The sequence below is a fragment of the Monodon monoceros genome, unplaced genomic scaffold (assembly GCF_005190385.1).
Source record: "Monodon monoceros isolate NGI ecotype Baffin Bay Population unplaced genomic scaffold, NGI_Narwhal_1 Super_Scaffold_2, whole genome shotgun sequence".
Lineage (NCBI taxonomy): Eukaryota > Metazoa > Chordata > Mammalia > Artiodactyla > Monodontidae > Monodon > Monodon monoceros.
This window is the reverse complement of record NW_021703776.1, coordinates 76,613,874-76,632,512: the sequence shown is the minus strand read 5'-3', so window position 1 is coordinate 76,632,512 and position 18,639 is coordinate 76,613,874.

Here is an 18,639-nt window from a genome sequence, read left to right as displayed (position 1 = left end):
TATACACCTTTAGCTCATTACACTCTCCCTTCAAATGATGTTATACCATTTAATCAATAGTGTACTAACTTTAGAGTGTGCTTCCATTTCTTCTGTGCCAGCCTTTGAACTAACATGGACATACATTTATTATAAACCCCATGATACATGGTTTCTACTTTTGTTTAAACAATTAGTATCTTTTTTTAAATTTTATTTTATTTATTTTTTTATACAGCAGGCTCTTATTAGTTATCTATTTTATACATATTAGTGTATATATATCAATCCCAATCTCCCAATTCATGCCACCACCACCACTCCCACCATTTTCCCCCCTTGGTGTCCATACGTTTGTTCTCTACATCTGTGTCTCTATTTCTGCCCTGCAAACTGGTTCATCTGTACCATTTTTCTAGATTCCACATATATGCATTAATATACGATATTAGTTTTTCTCTTTCTGACTTACTTCACTCTGTATGACAGTCTCTAGATCCATCCACGTCTCTACAAATGACCCAATTTCATTCCTTTTTATGGCTGAGTAATATTCCATTGTATATATGTACCACATCTTCTTTAACCATTCATCTGTCCATGGGCATTTAGGTTGCTTCCATGACCTGGCTATTGTAAATAGTGCTGCAATGAACATTGGGGTGCATGTGTCTTTTTGAATTATGGTTTTCTCTGGGTATACGCCCAGTAGTGGGATTGCTGGGTCACATGGTAATTCTATTTTTAGTTTTTTAAGGAACCTCCATACTGTTCTCCATAGTGGCTGTATCAATTTACATTCCCACCAACAGTGCAATAGGGTTCCCTTTTCTCCACACCCTCTCTGGCATTTGTTGTTTGTAGATTTTCTGATGATGCCCATTCTAACTGGTGTGAGGGGATACCTCACTGTAGTTTTGATTTGCATTTCTGTAATAATTAGTGATGTTGAGCAGCTTTTCATGTCTATTTAGGTCTTCTGCCCATTTTTTGACTGGGTTGCTTGTTTTTTTTAATATTGAGCTGCATGAGCTGTTTGTGTATTTTGGAGATTAATCCTTTGTCCATTGATTCATTTGCAAATATTTTCTCCCTAAACAATTAGTATCTTTTAAAGAGCTTTACATAATAGTACAAAGCTCCTGCATGTTTTGCCCAGGTAGTTCTGTATTTTCTGGTGCTCTTCATTCCTTGTATGGATCGAATTTCCTTCTGGCATCATTTTGTTCAGCCTGAAGGTCATTCTTTAACATGTCTTGGAGTGCAGGTGTGTGATGAATTCTTTCAACCTCTGTATATCTGAAAGTCTTTAGTTTGCCTTTGTTCTTGAAAGATACGTTCTAAGTTTTTTCTTTCAGTGTAATAAAGATATTGCTCTACTATCTTTTCTCTTGCATTGTTTCTGGTGACAAATTTGATGTAGTCCTTATCTTTGTTCCTCTTACATAGTGTGCCATTTTTTCTTTGACTGCTTTTAAGTTTTTTTGTTTGTTTGTTTCTCACAGGTTTTGAGCCATTTAATTACAATGTGACTTGAGGTAGTTTTTTTCATGCATATCATACCTCAGATTTACTGAGGTATGATATGCACTTATAATTTTCATCGAATTTGGAATGTTTTTAAGCATTATATCTTCAAAAATTATTCAGTCCCATCCTCCAACTCCTCTCCTTCTGTGACTCCAATTACATGTGTATTAGGCTGCTTAAAACTGCCCCACAGCTCACTGCTGCTTTTCCACTTCTTTTTTGATTCCCTTTGCTCTATGTATTTCATTTCTGATAGATTCTGTTGTCCTGTTTTCATTATATTAAGTTTTCTTTTTGCCATTTATTCCATCTAGTGTTTTTATTTTAGTCTCTAGAATTTTTATTAAGGTCTTCAAATTTTTAAAATATCTTCCATGTCTCTACATACCTTTTTGAATACATGGACTACAGTTTAATTGTTTTAGTGTTCCTGTTTGATAATTCTAACATATGTATTGGTTCTGGGTTGGTCCTACTCAATTGAATTACTTCTTATGAGTCATATTTTCTTTGCATGTCTGATAATTTTTGATTGGCATTGTGAATTTCACCAGGCATTGTAAATTTTACTTTATTGGGTACAGTTTATGTCTATTTTTATAAATATTATTGTGCTTTGTTCTGTGAGGTAAGTTAAATTTCTTAAGAAATTGATTGTTTCAGGTGTTACTTTTAAGATTTGTTAGGTACCAGAGCAGTGCTCATTTTTAAGCTAATCATTTTCTATTACTGAGGTAAAAAAAACTTGTGTGTACTCTACTACTGTCCCTCAGTTTTTGAGGGTTATTCAATTTGGGTGGTGGCAACAGGCACTATTCCCTGCCTTGTGTGAGCATTGGGCATTGTAACTCTTAATTATTTTGGGTGGTTCTTTCCCAAGCCTCATGTAGTTTCCTCAGTGCATGCATGGATCAGTACACAGGTGAATACTTACAGGGGTGACTTACAGATCTTCAGGTATTATGATATTCTTTCTGTGTGCAGTTTCTCCTTTTGCTACTCTTTCCTGAGAACCCCAGATGCTTCTGTCTCTTTGGAGTATCAGTTCCATCTTCTCGGCTCAGGGAGTCTCCAATCTCCACCTGTTTTTTTCCTTCCTCCACTATGCTCTGGAAACTCTCTCATGACAGTCATAGGGCTCGTCTCTTTGTTTCCCATCTCTTAGTGATCGCTGTCTTTTGTCGCCTGATGTCAGTGCCTTGCAAGTCATTGTCTCGTATATTTTCAGTTTTTTGTTGTTTCAGGTAGGAGGATAGATCTTGTCCCTGTTTCTCCATCTTGGGTGGAAGCAGAAGTCTATAACTTTTTAAAAAGGGAAAATATATTAACAATTTCAAACAACTGACTAGGGATCAATTTTGAAGCATCAACTGTTTTTAAGTCAGGTATTGGCTGTATAATCATCTCTTTCATTCAGAATGAGGAAAAAATAAGAAAACTAAGATAACTTTCACTGTATTGTGCAACAAGAATTGTTTATAATGAGACCTTAAGATACTTAAAATAAGCTGAAATATCTTTTTTTTATATAAATTAATTTAATTTATTTATTTACTTGTTTTTGCCTGCGTCGGGTCTTTGTTGCCATGCACGGGCTTTTCTCTAGTTGTGGCGAGCGGGGGCTACTCTTCGTTGTGGTGCGCAGGCTTCTCATTGCTGTGGCTTCTCTTGTTGGGGAGCAAGGGCTCTAGATGCGTGGGCTTCAGTAGTTGTGGCATGTGGCCTTCAGTAGTTGTGGCTCACGGGCTCCAGAGCGCAGGCTCAGTAGTTGTGGTGCACAGGCTTAGTTGCTCTGTGGCATGTGGGATCTTCACGGACTAGGGCTCGAACCCGTGTCCTCTTCATTGGCAGGTGGATTCTCAACCACTGCGCCACCAGGGAAGCCCTGAAGTATCTTTTGAGATATCAAAAACATGTTAGACTATTTTGGCAGAGTTTTACAGTTCCAAATTATCTTGCATTCTAATAAATAGCTCTTATGTATATGGTAACTCTCACGTAAAGAGAATACTTGTATCATTTTTCAGCTATTTAGGATAAAGTCCAGGACTGATTGTCCTAAAGGTCTTAATCATTTTATACTGTTTTCTAACAAGTTTATTTTCTCTTCCCTCTCTGCCTCTCCTGAGTGGTTTTTATTAGCATTGATGGTGAAAATAAAGATCATAGTATTGAGTTTTAGATTTCCAATTTCTTGCCTTTTTTCTTTCTTAGACTTTTTTGCTAGAGTATATTTTTAATGTACTACTTCTTTCTAAATGTTTTTCTAAAATATTAATAAATTATATGCTACAATGTTAATATCAGTATGCAAAGAGATATTTTGTGTTTGGAAACGATAAGGTAGTTTATTTAATGGTATTCATTTTTACAAGATTTTATACATGCTTATATATATGTGTATATATATATTTTACACCTCTCTATAGGAAGAATCATTATGTTGCTAAGCAACAATGACTGAATACATACATACATACATACATAGAATCATGGTGGACATTAGTTTTTGCCTGTATTTTAGCTTTTGAAGGCAAGATAAAGTGTTTCCTGTTTAATAAAAGCAGCTTGTAGCAACAACATAAGTAAGTCAAGAAGAGATGCAGAGAAATTGGTAACATAAATATCTAAAACAACCAAATATACCATTCAAAATGTAAGACAAATGTTTATGTGGCCTTCTACATAAGTCAGTGATGAGCAATCCATAGCCACCCTGTGCAAAGAGACAGCCACTGACTGAATTTTAAGGTGAATATTTAGGCTACTGTCTCCGTGTTGCTACTTTGCAAATATGCTCATCGATTCACATTCATCACTAAACACGATGACAACGTTCTCACTGATGATCTTTCATTCTTTTGGAAGTAAATTGTAAAAAATGCATATTGTCTCCTTGTGGAGTGCTACAAGGGTATATTCATTTTGGATAAATGAAAAGAAATTAATCATCTCAACATTTTAATTTCTTTTGTAAGTTAGCGTTTATGCAAAAATAGTTGCCTACTATTGACACTTGTGATTTTACTTAATACCGCAGATACCACCTAATCATCTCAAACCTAACTGTGTACTGTACAATTTCATTTTTAAGTTCTGCAATTTCTGCCCTTGTAAACAATGTTAAGTCTAATCCATTCAGATGTTTGAGGATATGTCACTGCTAGCCACATTTTCCTTAAATGCTTTTTATTTTTAAAAAATTTTAAATGTTTTTTATACAATTTTAAAGGTTACTTTCCATTTACAGTTATTATAAAATATTGGCTATATTCCCGTGTAGTATAATACATCCTTGAGCCTACCTTATACCCAATAGTCACGCTTTTTAAATTCTTATGTCAGTAGTCCACCAAAGAAGTAGAAAAACTGCGTAGGCAGTGATGGCTTTTGTCATTCAATGCCATTTTTGTCATTCAATTATAGCACCATATAGTAAGTTATATGTCAAGTCTAAACTTAATGAATTACAGAAGGACACTTACAAGATTTAAGAACAGTGTAGGAACTGCTCTATGGCTTAATTTAACCCTCTAGGTTGATTTTATTTGATTCCAAAAGTACTCTCAAGGGGCACTATTCTGAGTACCGTCAGCAACTCCAAAGAAACACAAGCCATGATTTCTATCCTCAAGGAGTTTATAGTCTATTTGATGAGATGAGACATGTCTAACTTACCACCATTTTTGAAAATTCAGATTTCAGTACAAATTCTTGATCAGGACTCTAGAAAAAGTGTCAGATAAGATTTATGTCTTCTTTTCACCTTTACTACAAACAACACACACACACACACACACACTTCTTGGATTTTTTCTGCAAAACAAAAACAACATGCAAGTAAACATCAAACACTTTTGCAGCAGTTTCATTTAGACAGTGAATAGCATGAGTGATAGATAAAGTCGAAGCTCTTGTAATTTTTGTGTGTTTTGAGAGGAAAAACTTTGGACTACCGGGAATATCAATGAACCACGATGATAGCTGGCAAATATCAAAGTCTTCTGAAAACTGATATAGAGGCTATTATGCAGTGGGTAAGATGTTTAGGAGAGAAAGTCAGTTCAAATGTTGACCTGTGCATCTTCCATGACCTTTGAGACCCAGGGAGAGAAATATCTTGGACGAAGTACATAGAAAAACAACACCTAACTTCAATATTGTAACTTCTAAGAAAAATCTTCTTTCTGTAGAAAAAAGAGAAATCTATGACAAAATTGCTAAGGTAGGCTACAAGCTTGGAATATGGTTTTTTTTTTGGCCTTGCTATGCAGCATGTGGGATCTTAGTTCCCTGACCAGGGATCAAACCTGTGCCCCCTGCAGTGGAAGCACAGAGTCCTAACCACTGGACTGCCAGGGAAGTCCCCAGAATATATTTTTGGGTCCAAGCTCTGGAACATATTTAGGATGATTAAGTGGTACTGCTTGACTTAAGGCACTACTAAAAGCTATGTTTTGTTCTTAGAGGTTGTTTGTTATCACATTAGGAGAAAAAACTCTTGAACTCTGGCTAGAGAGTGCTGCAGAATTGAGAAGTGGAAATGCTTGTTGGGAATGCTTGGGGAGCTTGAGTCATGTAGTTTTATGTTTTAAACATTGATAAGCCTTTTATCACCATATGTGAGAACTTCTGGCAATTGGACCCTAAAGTTGGAATCATGGAGAAAGATGAGCAGTTTCATGGCACATTGCTAACTATAGTTCAAAAGGAGGATGAAAATGACTGCAGATAACTATAGTCTGTAAATGATACTCCAGAAATTGGTGACTGTAACAGTGATTCTCAAACTGTGTTGCAGAGAACCTTAGGGCTCTGAGAAGGCATCTTAGGTGCTTCCTGGTTGTGATGGTTGGGTGTAGAAAGGGTTTCAGTCCCGCTGATTTTACTCTAATTAGGAGGCTATACCTTTACGTGTTTTATATATGGGGATTCTGTGAAAGCTTTCATTTCAAAAGAAGTTTTGACCTTTCCTGGAATAAATCTGAGAATTGTTCTTTCAGAATTAGAGCATCAGAATAAGCACTTGAGTTAATTCCTAATTAATAGAATTACTATGAACCGTGAAGCTCTTTTGTATCACCCAGTAGTGGCTGACACAAAAGAAGACAAGAAATCATTAGAATGTAGATAAGTAACTGTATTTTGAATTGAAAAGTTAAAGGAAATTGCTCCATTGTTCTGTGAATTTAAGATAATTCTTGAATACCGGGTACATAATTTTTGAATCTCAGGATTGAACTTTACCAGTGTGTGAGGTAGACAAGGATAAGATCACCCTTATTTCCTGCTGGGTTTTACCAGTTTAAATGTGTATGTCAAAATGTTTCTGGGTCACCAGTTGGTCACTTTCTAGTTGCTCATATAAAACACTGTATGAACAGCCTGAAGATTCTTGGCCTGCTCAAAACACCTGACTGTGTTTGGGAATATACTGATGACAAAAAGAGGGAGACTAAATCCAGAGAAGACATCATGTGCCTGATATAATCTCACCTGAAGTCTGTTTAAATGGGATAGGTGTAGGGCTTCCCTGGCGGCGCAGTGGTTGAGAGTCCGCCTGCCGATGCAGGGGACATGGGTTCGTGCCCCGGTCCGGGAAGATCCCATGTGCCGCGGAGCAGCTGGGCCCGTGAGCCATGGCCGCTGAGCCTGTGCATCCCGAGCCTGTGCTCCGCAAACGGGAGAGGCCACAACAGTGAGAGGCCCACGTACCGCAAAAAAAAAAAAAAAAGGATAGGTGTAAAACATAGTGTTACTCAATCACAGGCCATAGTGTAGGGCCACACTCTGTAAAGGGCCAGTCCATGATGAAGTAAAAAGCTTGCATGGAAATGCAAATCAATTCACCAGATCCTTCATTGAGAAAGTCTTAATGTGGAAAAAAATGTCAGAGGAACTGGATGGTGTGCTTAGTGATGGCAACAGACTGAACGCTTATGTTCCCCCCAAATTCATATGTTGAAATCCTAACTCTCAAGGTGATGGCATTAGGAGGTGGGGCCTTTGGGGTGATGTCATGAGGGAAGAGCCCTCATGAGTAGAATTGGTGCTCTTATAAAAGAGACCCAAGAAAACTCCTTTGCCTCTAGTCATGTGACGTTACAGCAAGAAGACAACTGTCTAGAAGTGGGCTCTCACCAGGCACTGAATCTCCCACATCTTGATCTTTGACTTCCAACCTCTAGAATTGTGAGAAATAAATTTCTATTGTTTATAAGCTACCCAGTCTATGGTATTTTGCTGTAGCAGCTGTCAGGGAGGAAGAAATTTTCTTGTACCCTTCTAGGTTCTTCTGGCTGGCCTAAAAATTAAATTGGCATGAAACAGCTTCACAGGAGAAAAATCAAACAAATGTTTAATAATACATATACATGGGAGAGACCCAGGAAAGCTGAGTAACTCACCAAAACGGCTGAAACCTTCGCCTTAACATACCATCTTCAGCTACAGACAAAAGATGTTGAGGGTAGTAGTTTGGGATCTCAAAGGGGAGGAAGTCAACTGACCTAGAGAAGGAAAAGCAAATGTTTGGTAAACAGATGTTTGCTAGGCTATGCAGAGACAATGGGACACAGAGGAACTTTAACAGATTTTGCTAGGCTTCTTCCTGTCCACATAGCACAGTTCCTGTCCTGGAACAGGCCCTCTATCTGCACTCTTCAGGCAATTAGGAGGAAGATCCACGTTGATTCCTGAGTCTTTGGGGCTTTGATTGTTTTCAGCACAAAATAATTTGCATGCCAAAGAGACATTTTGGGGTGGGAAAATTTTGCTCCCCTTCATCCCCAAGTGGACTAAGACAGTGACATCGATGATTTACATTCTGACACAAGCTCCTTATTGCATTACATACTGATAACAAAACAGATCACATTCAGGAAGCTGGTCTACAGACTGCATTTTGAATAGTACTTATGTAAAAAATCCTTTAGAAACCATCTCTGACACGAGTTATCCACAGATCTGGATATTAAGACTTCAACAATGACCTTATCAGCAATATTGAAGAGGCAAGGGTTTCTTCTCTATAAATGCTATGAAGGTAGAAGCTCTAGGAAAAAATCAGGTTACAGTGGTAGAGGTGATAAATAATTCGATGAACATGCCTGGTTTGCGTCAGGGTCCACTTAGTTGTCAAGTACCTGCTGGCATAGGAGAGGGTGTGACAAAATGAAGAGGCTAAAGTGCTGGACATCACACACTGTATTTATGTTAAAGTTTTAGAGATTCAGAATTTAATTAGGGGACTAGGTAAAGGGGAACTGCATGGCATGACAGTTATGTGTGGGAGTGTGGGGCTGTACTGCTTGGGTTAGAAAACTAGTGACCACATTTCCCAGCTGTGAAAATTCAGATTAATATAACCCCACTAAGCTTCGGTTTTATTAACTATAAAACAGGAGCAATGATAACCATACCTACCTAATAGAGTAAGGATGAAATAAAATATTCATGTAGAGCACTCAGCATATAACACACTAAATACATGTTCACTATTGTAATTTTTTGTACCAAACTAAAGTATTTTCTATAGTACTTGACTAAACACTAAAATAAATCATAGATATTCTTAAGTATTATTAAATGGATAGGAAGAAAATGTATGCTGTGGGGGAAAGGATCACCCCAAACTTCAAAGTTTTTATCATGGAAGGATATACATTTATTAAAGGTGATAAAATTCTGTACCTAGGTTTGGTGAGCTGAAGATGGCAGAGAAGCAAACCAATGTGTTTCAGACTCAGTGAATCCTGAAGATTTCCGGAAACAAATATAGGTTCTTCCTTTGAAATTTTCTGCTTGACCATGCAGGAGTCACCTGTAAGAATCACTTACAGGTCACTCATCTAAATCCACTCCTGGATGCTTTTCTAAAGGTTGCCATTTCAGGAAAATAGTCTATTTATTCATAATAACAATTTCTTCTGTATTGGAAGAGACTCTTACTTTAGATGCTAGTAAAACAGGACTCACTGAAAGAGACAAGAGTATATAATGTCATGCAAGTCAAGAGGCTATACCACGGAAAAAGTATCCTTAAACATAAATCCCATGACATCAGAGCCATGCTTAGTATCTCTTGGAGGACTCTTATTCAAGGGCCTAGCATGAGATGAATAATTGCTGAACCACTATAAAGGAAAATACCAACAATGTTAACTAACTTTTGCTTGTTTCCATTGGGAGGAGTCTAATTGGAACCAGCCTTAGGCAGATACAACAGGTGCACTAAGGTCCTGACTGCCACTCCTACACCCACAAAGAGAAAAATGGTGTCCTATTCCCACCATTCAGGTACTCCCGAGACTAGGTCTGGTGAAGAAGAACTAGTGCTCAAAGAGATCAGTTCTTGTAGAAAGTAGTTGAAAACCAGGGTGTCGGCAACATCAGAACGACACAGAAGCCTCACCTGGATCCAAGCCCTAATAGCCATGTCCTAATGCTGGGAGAGGGGCAGACTGCTATAGACTGGAGAGGGCATCATCACATTATCACCATGTCTGTCTCACTACCTTTTTATTTTGACTTATCATGTGACCACCGTTCCTTCAGTTGTGTATTTTACACTGCTCACTCTAATAACTTTTCACTGTGGTCTTAACTAGTGCTGTTAAAAAGGCATCACTTTGAGAGAGTGTGCTCTCTGGAAGACTCACTCTCTCATTTTATTCCAGACTCTGCCTACATGTCACATCTTCGAGGACTTCCCCGGCCACCCTCTTTAAATATGACACCTCCCACCTCCTTACTCGCTCTAGATCCTCTTCCAACTTTCTATTTCTTCTTAAAATTTTGTCAGTACCCTGTGTTATTTCTGGTCTATCTGTACAACTCAAGTCAGCTCCTAGAAAGTACCAGTTCTCCAAAACAAAGATTTATGGCTTCAAGATCCAGCGCTTTTAAATCTTTTGTGAACTATGTTTCTTCTTCAAATGTGTTTCTTTGGGCTTCCCTGGTGATGCAGTGGTTGATAATCTGCCTGCTAATGCAGGGGACACGGGTTCGAGCCCTGGTCTGGGAGGATCCCACATGCCACAACTACTGAGCCTGCATGTCTGGAGCCTGTGCTCCGCAACAAGAGAGGCCACGATAGTGAGAGGCAGGCACACCGCGATGAAGAGTGGCCCCCGCTTGCCACAACTAGAGAAAGCCCTCGCACAGAAACGAAGACCCAACACAGCAAAAATAAATTAATTAATAAACTCCTACCCCCAGCATCTTCTTTTAAAAAAAAAATGTGTTTTTTCTATGAACTGTGCCTCTTCCTCAGATATATCTCTATAATTATTCCTCTTACTACCTCCTTGTAGCAGATGTTTTGCTATACATGGGGTCAGAGGAGGCTTGGAAGGGAGACTGCGTGAGTTTCTATGTCAAGCTCCGTAGCTGCTGCTAGTGTTTAAGGGTTTAAGGTTTCTACCACCATTTATAAAGAGCTGCTATATCCAGTTACATAATATTTAGAGGCACATGTCTTCTAAATCCGGTTCTAGAGCTATTGACAGAGAAAAGGGTGTACAAGTGTTGAGCTGGGAGCTGGTTGCTTTCTTCAACTAAAATTGTCCAAATGGCACTTCCTGATGAGTCACGGAGAGTCTATGGATTCCCATGTCATTACCAAGGTTACTGAAGCTCTCTGCTCTCCGAGCACATTTTCAACAGGGCTGGTTCTATAAAGAAACAGACAAGGCAGCTATTTTGTTTAATGTGAGGGCCCTCAAAAGGCTAGCCTGAATACAAATTTTATTCATATTTCCTTGATTTAAAATTCCTACCATAGTCACCTTCTAGAGATACACATCTCCTAAATAAATAAAGTTTTTTTTTTTCTCTAAACACTAGAGTTACAAGTTACCTACCTGACACATTACAGGGGTTAGTCACCCGATCAATATTTCATCACATGTTTCTTTAATCAGGAGAGCTCAGGTATCTGACATGCGAATGAAGAGTGGCAGTTGGTTATGAGAATTAAATAAGATCGTGTATGGAGAACACTCAGCACTTAGAAGATGCTGAAAAAATAGCAGCTTTCATTACAGAGAAAAAAGCAGATTGAATAGATGATTATTATAAACCTAATAATAACCTCTTTATGATATTGTTCCTCAAATTCTGTGTAATTGTTATGAGAACCAGAAACATTGCTGCCGCGTGTGCTCTTGCAGACCCAAGATCTTTAAAAAGAAGCCCAGGTGGTTTTCTCTTTATCATTTCTAATTCTGAACTATTCACACCAAAATGTAAATGATTAATATCACATCAGTCTTCAGTATGGAGAAGAGAACACCAAAATGCCAGGTAACTTATAGGAGGCAGGTGTGCAACAATAAAAGCAATGCTGATTTCTTCTTGTGTCAGTCTGACAGACTTTATGTCCTTTTCCTTTTGACTTAGCCTCATGTTCTTCAGTCACTGAGGGCCCTGTCCACTGACTCAGTAAACTCTAGATTTCCTGAATGCTAACATTTCCTCAGATGCTTGCCAAATGAAGACTCCAATTTACTTCTAATGTCAGGAGACACTTTAATTTCCTCATCACTATTACCATTTCTCCCCATGCTACTTATTTTCTCAAGTGAAGACACAGTAGAATAAGGAAAGTGAATGCTTGAACAATCTCTCCGATGATTTGTGAGATATCAATAGGGGATTTGATTTTCCTTTTGGCTTTTGCAGACTTGGGGCAACAACATTTATCCATAGGTTCTAACCTTTCTGGAACTATGACGTTGATGCCCAATGGGCTCCCCTTATGTAGACTTTGTGACCAAAAGTGTTAACAAACATATGCCATTCATAACACTCTGATTGGAGAAGGAAAAACAGTCTCATTTCCTATGACAGACAAGATCCAATTTCCTCTGGAAAATCACCAAAGCAGACCTCCTTCATCAAACCTACTGGTTCGGGACTTCCCTGGTGGCGCAGTAGTTAAGAATCTGCCTGCCAGTGCAGGGGTACGGGTTCGATCCCTGGTCCGGGAAGATCCCACATGCCACGGAGCAACTAAGCCCATGTGCCACAACTACTGAGCCTGCACTCTAGAGCCTGTGAGCCAGAACTACTGAAGCCTGCACACCTAGAGCCCATGCTCCACAACAAGAGAAGACACTGCAATGAGAAGCCTGTGCACTGCAAGGAAGAGTAGCCTCTGCTCGCCACAACTAGAGAAAGCCCGTGCGCAGTAACAAAGACCCAACCCAGCCAAAAATAAATGAATAAATTAAATAAATTTTTAAAAAAGTCACTTGGAAAACAAACTTATAAGACATTTATAGAATCTGTTACATTTTTTACGATTTTTTCCCTTAATCTTTTATTATTGTCTAACCCATATCTCACTCAATAGAAATTTTGCTTAGAGGCGTGCCCACAAGGTAACTTGGTTTTCATTTCATTCATATTGTGTTGGCTTACATATTAAATGAATAATGAAAGTATTAAATACAAATGACGTAGAGAGTGGAACAAATCAACTGCTCCTTGGTAAGCATAGAGCTCACTGGCAGGGGGAGACGGGCACAGCGCACTGGAGAGGTATTACCTGTCAGGAGCTTTGAGCAGGCATGGACAACGGTCCGTGTACTTTCATGGGGAGTGGGAAGGGTGATGGTGAATTCAGCGTGCTGCTGCGTTTGTTCAGTAAAGATTGGCTAAAAGACCTTTACCCTATGTACAAAGTGCTTGGAGAGCGGAGTGGAGCTATTGAATATTTCTGCTTGGATTTGGTCTGAGATAGACACCACAGAGAACATGTCATTTGCCTCCAGATCTTAAACGAGTTCAACAGGTTAAAGAAAAAACTCAGTTGAGGAGTTGGCAAAAGGCAAGAGGGCTTTCACAGTGAGGAAACAGTATATGGAAACCAGAGAGGGAAGAACCATGGAAATACGTTTCAGCCACACTTTCCTAATGCCCACTTGGGAAATGTGGCCAAAGAATAGGGTGCCTGAAATGAAGTGAACAGATAGTATGATTTTAATCACTATGTTCAATTTTTCAATGAGTCTACACTATTCACCCCGGAATATCTAAGAAGCTCTCTGAACATTCAGCTCATTTTTATGTCACCTTGCTAAAATTTCTGAATAGGTTCATCCACTAAACCTCCTTACATTGATGAGAAAGGAGGGAGGTCAAGAAGAACATCAATATGGGCCCCTTCCTGGCCCATAGGACCCAGGGAGACTTCATCACTAGTAGACTGAGAACATCAATGGGGCGTTTGTACCCAGGGAAAGTGCAAGCTTCCACCAGTCACCCGCTGAGAAATTATGATCACAGTAAAGGTGTTGCATAACACCTTGTAAAGTTAGAAGGTTGACCTTTACCCACCAGGCCTTCCTTTAGGGATCACTCATTACCTAACTCAAAACTTACTCCTTTTCCAATATGGGCTAAAATGTCACCTATCGGGCTTCCCTGGTGGCGCAGTGATTGAGAGTCTGCCTGCCGATGCAGGGGACACGGGTTTGTGCCCCGGTCCAGGAGGACCCCACATGCCGCGGAGCGGCTAGGCCTGTGGGCCATGGCCGCTGGGCCTGCGCGTCCGGAGCCTGTGCTCTGCAACGGGAGAGGCCACAACAGTGAGAGGCCCACGTACCGCAAAAAAAAAAAAAAAAAAGTCACCTATCCATGGACAGTGTTTCCTGAACTCTATCCCACTGCCCCTTAGTCTGATAACATTACTCATCCCTTTGCTCGCCCATGCATGTCTCTTAAACCTCTGTAAGAGCACTTATTTCATCCTGCTTTAAGCCAAGGGATGTTGGATGCATATCTGTATCTTAAGGAATTGTGAACTTCCTGGACACTGGATTTATACTTTCAAGACTCTATTTCCCCCAACAGCACCTTCCACAGTGTAGTCAGTAGTTTCACAGTAAGTACTTATTTGCTCAACTGAAGAAATGAAGATACGAATAGGAGGTTTTGATAGCCTGGAAGAGAAGTACAGTTGCATTTATGAAACATGCTCCTAGAAATGATGGCAAGAGTTGGGAAGAATAAAGAATTTGGGAGAGGTCTAGTGTTCAGGTACAAAGAGATTAGAGGTCTGGAAAATAGGATCTTTGAGAAAAGGTCAGAGGAACTGGGATGGTTTAGCATGGCAGTGAGAAAATTTAGGGGAGTAATAAGAGGCTTTAATTATATACATTAAATAGCTAAGCAAAGGAAGATTCCCAGCTGCTGTCTTCTGGCTCTGCTGAGGATAAAACCAAGAGGAACACAATATAGTTTGTCTGATTTTCTTTCACATATTACTTAACATCAGGGTCTTTTCTTTGTCCACAATGTTTTTGTGTAACTGTAGAAACAAAGTAAGCAATGAGACTCTACTGGCCTAATCTACTCTACTAGGATTTTATTAGGCTTGTATGTGAACATACAGACTGGTCAATGTCCGGGCCATTGTCCATGTGCCTGAAATTCCTCTAAACACTAGTGCGTGTTGATATGGCCCTTCAAGGCTCTCTCTGAGTGCCATTACCTGGCCTTTTTTATGTGCAGGGTCCCACCAGTCTCTCAAGGATATGTGCTGTATGTGTAAATGTGTCTAATAAGGCCATGAGGAGACTGGGCCTGGGGTGGAGGTACTCTGTCCTGATGATACTTTATGTTGGCGCTGATTTAGATGAGGAAAAGAGAAATCCAGTGGAGTATCGCACAATTATTCAGGATGTGATAAAAGAACCCTGAGAACTTTCTCTTCCTATCAGAATGAGGAGAGTGGGGAAGCAGATGTGGTCACTCTTCCTTAGCTGTTCGGTCAGCCTGCACTGGTACCCGTAGAACTAGACGTTCCTGGACAAATCACTTAGACCATAATGTGAAAGTTATTTTTCACATGAGTATTAATTCTGTCTTAAGAAGTGACAACTGCTGTTAAAACAGAGGGGGATCCAGGCTTATTTGTGTGGTTGCATGTTTGTGTGTGTGCGTGAGCTGCACATTTATTTGTTGTTGTCAGAAGACAAAGCCTCATAGCTGCAAAAGAGACAGACTGACCCCAGAGCTAGCCAGTGCAGAAGGAACTCATTTGCATAAATACTTTTCCCTACCCTGGGGCAGATTTGCAGCTCATCACTAAGGAGCTGTAGTGCGGAGAATGAGGAGAGGGAGAGAGGATTATTTCTTTCACTTCCTCAGTAGGTTGACCTCACTTTTCCCTTGAATAAGTGAGTCTGTGGTGGTGCCAGCATTCATGCTTTTCCACAACCCGAGTCGTACAGAGAACCACAGCTATTTTCAGTAGAATCAGACCCCAGCTGAGTAGCATTTTTCCATTTTACTCTTTTCCCAGAAGTGAAAAATACAAAACAATCTGGCACTAGACATTAAGAACAAATACACTTCTCCAATTCTTGTTTTCCTCTCACAAGCGTATTAAGGATAATAACAATAACAACGCATTACTTCTCCCCTCACTTGAGACTCACTGAAGCACACCATTTACCATCGGCATGATTTACAGATCATTTTGGTTTCTTGGATGGCAATTAAAATGAACGTTCTGGTAATTATTCCTTTTTAATGACAGCGCTATCTTTTTTAGATGAGCATCTCAACAATAACCAAAAAACAAATCAAAACAAACAAACACACAAACCCTCCAAACACCCTGGACTGATTAAATTAAAAAACAAGATGAGCAGTGAGTCCTTCTTGATTCAATCTGAGTTTTCAAAATGACGAACAGTAGTCATGAATGTTTTACGATTCACTCGAATGAATATTTTATCAACTTTGAATGCATCCACAAATTTCTCTTTTATTTTTGCCTTTTAAAAATAGTAAAACTGAAACTATCTTGCCAAGATTTAAAGGGATATTAGTTCTCTCCTCACATATTCTGTCTGGCCTTGCGAGAGTGGCCCATTGTGCCCAAAGACAACAGTTTCTTTGCAGTGCTGAATTTTAGACACTAAAGGCAGCCTCTCTTCAATGGGGTTACTACAGGGGAAAAAAGAACATTGCAGTGCATCATAGCAGGGACAATCTAATCCTCTTTGCTGGTACATCTGCTCTGGCAGTTTTGCTCTGCAAATCAAAAGGCATCCCATCAATTAAAGTTCCTCTTCCTTTCATTTTTATTCAGCTTGTGAAATGTGACCAGTATTCACCGAAAAAAAAAAAAAGTTTCAGGCCGCTCTTTGGTCACAAATATCCACCCCAAGGGTGTGCACTTTGATTTGTTGTCTGGTTTCCGCTGACTGTTCTTCCTCATTTTTTTTTTTTTTTTTTTTTTAAGAAGGAGCCCTTCTCCTTTGGCAGAGTGCAGTATATTCAGAGAGCTTTACAAAACAAAGCTTTCAGCTCTGAGTCAGCAACAAACTCATCTTTGTTCGCACGGTTCTATTAAGGAAAGAAGGCCAATTTTCTGCAGGTTTCTATGGCTGGCTTCACAAAGGCATCTCTCTGTGTGCAAGCTCTCTGGCAGGAACAGCCGACTCTGAGATCATCGTTTTCCGTAATGACCAGCTGCAATGATCGGAGAAAGAAAATCATAAACTGGTTTATAGAGTGGTTTTTCCTAAGGGGCCTGAAACATAGATTCATTCACTGGGAGACACAAAATAAAGGCAGCTCATTGGTTGCATTCACATATACAGCCCAAGGCCTCCTCCACATTTTCCTTTATCTCCAAACACACTTTGATTGGATATTCACGTCATCTGTTTTGAGGAGGAAGTGAAACTCATTTGCATTTCCCTGGGTTTCCCAGGAAATTCCCAGGAATTCTTGTCCTTCATTTGATGGTGTTTTCGTGTGTTTGGGATTACATTAAATTATAATCTCACAGTGTGTTTCCAGGTACTGAACTTTTGTCTACCCCTATAGCTAGAGCACTGTTAAGATCTCCAGTTGGCCCACAGGGAGATGGCTTAAGCGTTCTAGGACATATGGCAAACATTCAGAATAAACAAAATAGTCTTAGACTCCTGAAGCAAGGTTTTTCAAAAACATCAGCATAACCCTACTTATCATGAGGTTTAACAGGTAGAGTTTGCAGACATGCAGCTGTGTAGAGCAATCTATGCTAGTGCTGCTTCCGTAAAAGTGTTGTAGGATGGTTTTATACGTATTTGGATTTAAAAGAAAATTTCCAGATTAAAAAAATGTTAGTGGAGAATTCTGGTCTTAACAAAATGAAACTTCTTTTAACTATAAGACTTAGAATCTTAAATATGCTAATGCACGTCGTCATTTTCTAAGAAAAATGCCTTCTCCCGACCCTAGTCCACACAGGAACATCTGCTTAAACTAGTACTTTAAAGATCTCACTTTGGGGGAAATGCTGACCAAATCCAATGGGATGATTAACAACCAAAGCCTTCCAAAACTTAGGCTCTCCTGGATGAAGTTTGCAAGAGGAACTTCAGACATTTGTTTTATTTTTTTTATTTTTATTTTTTTATTATTTTAATTAATTTTCATTTTTGGCTGCGTTGGATCTTCGTTGCTGCACAAGGGCTTTCTCTAGTTGTGGCGAGCAGGGGCTACTCTTCATTGCAGTGCACAGGCTTCTCATTGTGGTGGCTTCTCTTGTTGAGGAGCACGGGCTCTAGGCGCGAGGACTTCAGTAGTTGTGGCACGTGGGCTCAGTAGTTGTGGCTTGCAGGCTCTAGAGAGCAGGCTCAGTAGTTGTGGCACACGGGCTTGGTTGCTCCGCGGCATGTGGGATCTTCCTGGACCAGGGCCCGAACCCGTGTCCCCTGCATTGGCAGGCGGAGTCTTAACCACTGCGCCACTAGGGAAGTCCCAGACATTTGTTTTAATATGAGTATATCAAATATTTATAGTCAGATGTTATCTAAAACTAGCTATTCAGAAATCAATTACAGTGTGAAATGAGAGAGCACTATACCTTTTTTCCCTCCAAATGCTGCCTTTTTACAGGTAGAGCCTTAGGAGATGTCTATTGGTTGTGTGACTCTCACTTCCCAGGCTTTATGGCATAGAAAAAGAGCCATAATGAAATTCAAAAGAGAAGCCGGGGCTGCGTAAGTACATGGAAACCTAGCAGGTACCATGTCGTTCCTTCTCAATTCATGGCTACCAGTAAAAGACTCCAGAAAACATATTATTGCCATATTTAAGTATGATATATCTTTTGTCATT